This window comes from Gekko japonicus, unplaced genomic scaffold, assembly GCF_001447785.1.
Source record: "Gekko japonicus isolate JY-2015 unplaced genomic scaffold, Gekko_japonicus_V1.1 scaffold2770, whole genome shotgun sequence".
In the NCBI taxonomy this organism is placed as follows: Eukaryota; Metazoa; Chordata; class Lepidosauria; order Squamata; family Gekkonidae; genus Gekko; species Gekko japonicus.
This window is the reverse complement of record NW_015159793.1, coordinates 190,257-194,060: the sequence shown is the minus strand read 5'-3', so window position 1 is coordinate 194,060 and position 3,804 is coordinate 190,257. Positions and strand designations below refer to the sequence as shown.

At 52.7% G+C, this 3,804-nt stretch overlaps 1 protein-coding gene across 1 annotated transcript in view; it reads right to left on the bottom strand.

The window, feature by feature from the left end:
* The window catches only part of LOC107107103 (D-threo-3-hydroxyaspartate dehydratase-like), a 28,265-nt gene extending 26,515 nt beyond the window's left edge, over window positions 1–1,750 (bottom strand). The window contains exon 1 of the mRNA XM_015407342.1: window positions 1,660–1,750. The gene's annotated coding sequence lies outside the window, so the exon portion shown is untranslated. The remainder of the gene's footprint in view (window positions 1–1,659) is intronic.
* Window positions 1,751–3,804: the final 2,054 nt, after the last annotated feature.

Here is a 3,804-nt window from a genome sequence, read left to right as displayed (position 1 = left end):
GCCTTCTGACACACTTCCGGTGATGCCAGGGGGTGTTGCATATGCATATAAGTTATACTAATGAGCTCCTGCACCTCTTTTTCTACGAAGTGACCCCTGGTTATAATCCGAAATCAGAGCCGTTCCACCATTAAATGATTCTCAGCGTACATTTTTATTTTACTGTAAAAGTGCTTTCACACACGCTAGATAATGCCGTTTTGATCTACTTCGGCGACTGTGCGAGTGGATCTCGCCGTTTCACACAGCAACATCCAGTTGCAAAGTGCACTGAAAGTGGACTGAAAGTGCGTTGTTTCGTGTGTGTGTGAAAAGCCCCCAAGGCAGGGGAGAAGCTTTCATGATCTGGAAGCGAAGCTCCTCCCTGGCCACATATCTTGGACTCCTGGACTCTTGCTCTTTTCCACTTCTAAGTTTCTCGGGAGGGATAAAGTGTGATTCACACAGCAAGTCTGAATGGGGAATAGGGACTCCTTTGCATATCAGGCGACACACCCCTAATGTAGCCAATCCTCAGAGACCTTACAGAGTTCTTCTTACAGGGGCCACTGTAAGCTCTTGGAGGATTGGCTACATCAGGGGTGTGTCTGATTGGGTGACAAGCTAAGGGAGGGACTGGACTTTCAGCAATTGCACGGGGAAGGGTTGCCAATCTCCAGGTGAGTCCTGGAGCTCTCCCGGACTTACAAATGATCTCCAGTCTACAGAGATCAGTTCCCCTGGAGGAAACGGCAGTTTCAGATAGCCCCAGGGATCCTGGAGTATTTTTGTCTTCCTCTGGGCATAAAGCAGGGGTCCTTGGGTGTGCCGTGGGGTTGGAGTAGGTAGCTGTGAATTTCATGCGTTGGGCAGGGGGTTGGACTAGATGACCCTTGGGGATCCCTTCCAGCTCTAAGGTTTCTATATAAATCTACAATACACCATAAATCCTAACTGTAACTCCTCCCCATATTTATTAGGGTTGCCAGCTCTGGGTTGTTGGGAAATACCTGGAGACTTTGGGGGTGGATCCGGGAGAGGTCGGGGTTCGGTGGAGGGGAGGAGCCTCAGCGTGGTACAAAGCCACAGAGTCCGTCCTTCAAAGCAGCCGTTTTCTCCAGGGGAGCTGATCTCCGTCAGCTGGAGATGAGTTGGCCCGTCGAAGCAGCCGTTTTCTCCAGGGGGGCTGATCTCCGTCAGCTGGAGATGAGTTGTAAAAGTGGGAGATCCCCAGGCCCCACATGGTGGATGGCAACCCATCATTCCCTCGTTTACAGGCACTGCCCGCAAATCTCCAGGCACTTCCCTGGCCAGAGTTGTGCAGGCCAGACTGCGCACACCCCGCAAAAGCCAAGCGTGCCCCTCTTTCAAGCTGTGCGGGCAATGCTCCCTCTAAGCTGTGGAGTCTTGTGAGCAAAAATTCTATTTTGTGAGCTGCTGGGCTCCTGGCATTAAAGTTCTGAGCGAGCCATTTGGCTCCTGCATAAATTAGTTTGCTCTGGAGCTCTCCTTCCCGAGCGAAGCCAAAAATGTGTGAGCCAGAGGCTAAGAAACTGTGAGCTAGCTCACCCTAACTCAGCTTAGAGGGAACACTGGTCGCGGGGGTCTGCCTTGCCCCTGCTCTTTGGGGAAACCTGCAGCAAACTTCCACACTGGCTAGAAAGGAGGAGGCGAGCATACCTTTCCGCGGGGCTGTTTTCTCTCTCGGTCCCGATTGCCGCCAGCCTCGGTCGGGGCAAAGTCCAGCCGGGGAGCAGCGCAGAACCAATAGCAGACAGGGGGCCAGGAGGGCGGCCGACGACTTCAGAAACTCCGCCTGCAGAAGCGGTTTACAGGCACTGCCCGCAAATCTCCAGGACCTTCCCCGGCCAGAGTTGTGTGGGCCAGACTGCGCACACACCACAAAAGCCGAGCCTGCCCCTCTTTCAAGCGATGCAAAACTGTCCCGGGCAATGCTCCCTCTAAGCTGTGGAGTCTTGTGAGCAAAAATTCTATTTTGTGAGCTCCTGGCATTAAAGTTCTGAGCGAGCCATTTGGCTCCTGCATAAATTAGTTTGCTCTGGAGCTCTCCTTCCCGAGCGAAGCCAAAAATGTGTGAGCCAGAGGCTAAGAAACTGTGAGCTAGCTCACCCTAACTCAGCTTAGAGGGAACACTGGTCGCGGGGGTCTGCCTTGCCCCTGCTCTTTGGGGAAACCTGCAGCAAACTTCCACACTGGCTAGAAAGGAGGAGGCGAGCATACCTTTCCGCGAGGCTGTTTTCTCTCTCGGTCCCGATTGCCGCCAGCCTCGGTCGGGGCAAAGTCCAGCCGGGGAGCAGCGCAGAACCAATAGCAGACAGGGGGCCAGGAGGGCGGCCGACGACTTCAGAAACTCCGCCTGCAGAAGCGTGCATGCACGCGAAAGCGTATACCCAGAATTAAACTCTGTTGCACACACGAAAGCGTATATAGGGGATGAAAACTTTTCTGGATGCATTTTGTTGCACGCACACGAAAGCGTATACCCAGAATTAAACTCTGTTGCACACACGAAAGCGTATACCCGGGATGAAAACTTTTCTGGATGCATTTTGTTGCATGCACACGAAAGCGTATACCCAGAATTAAACTGTTACATGCATATGAAAGCGTATACACCCAGAATTAACCTTTTCTGGATGCATTTTTTTGCATGCACACGAAAGCGTACACCCAGAATTAAACTGTTGCATGCACACGAAAGCGTATACCCAGAATTAAACTTTATTACATGCACACGAAAGCTTATACCCAGAATTAAACTTTTCTGGATGCATTTTGTTGCACGCACACGAAAGCGTACACCCAGAATTAAACTGTTGCATGCACGCGAAAGCGTATACCCAGAATTAAACTTTATTGCATGCACACGAGAGCTTATACCCAGAATTAAACTTTGCTGGATGCATTTTGTTGCACACGAAAGCGTATACCCAGAATAAAACTTTGTTGGTCTTTAAAGTGCCGCTGGACTTGAATTTTGGTCTTCAGCCTGCGTCGGTACACGGGCCGGGGCCGCTGCACACGGGTCACGGGCAAAGGGTGGTTTTTGCAATCTGTCTTGCTGAGCGAGCTCCAAGCGCTCTGAGATTTCAGCAGAATCTGGGAAGTCTACCAAATTGGGAGGGGGGGGGGCGCTTAAAAAAATGTCTCGCCTGCGTAATAAACCGAGACGGAGATGCCCCGTCTGGGAGAGAATTTTCGCATTAAAAGTCTTCAAAATTGCCAGATCGGGCTGATCAGATGCAAGAATCGGCTCCAGCTGGGCGTTCTGGCGGCTGGTGAGTTGCCAGCTTTTTAGATCCGGTCCTGCGCCTCTGCCCAGCAACGTACGAGCTCCGCTCCGTCGCCCTCCTTTCTCCGCCGAACTCTTCAAAGATGCAACCCGGCCGCGAAGGAGTTAACCCGCGCCCGGGATTTCAGGCGAGGGTGGAAGGCAGTGCGCATGCGCCTGCCTTCCCACAGCGCGGCCATCGAGGAGAGCGGACAGCGCCGCTTGCTGGCCGGAGGTGGGAAGTGAGGCTGAGACGAGAGCCGGCCAGTTTTAACTATTTGTGGATCGGTCCACTCGCCCCTCCCCGCCTTCCTGCGTTTATAGCAGCCCTCTGATAAGAGTTGCCAACTCCCGGGATTGGAAATTCCAGGATATTTGGGGGGAGGGAGGGTAGAGGAAGGCCCTCAGTGGGATACGATGCCACAGAGTCCACCCTTCAAAGTAGGGATGCCAGTGTGGTATTACCAGGATGTGAATTTGGCACAGTAGGGCACTTCTGCTGGTCCTGTGACCTGTTCTGGAGGCACTCTTTC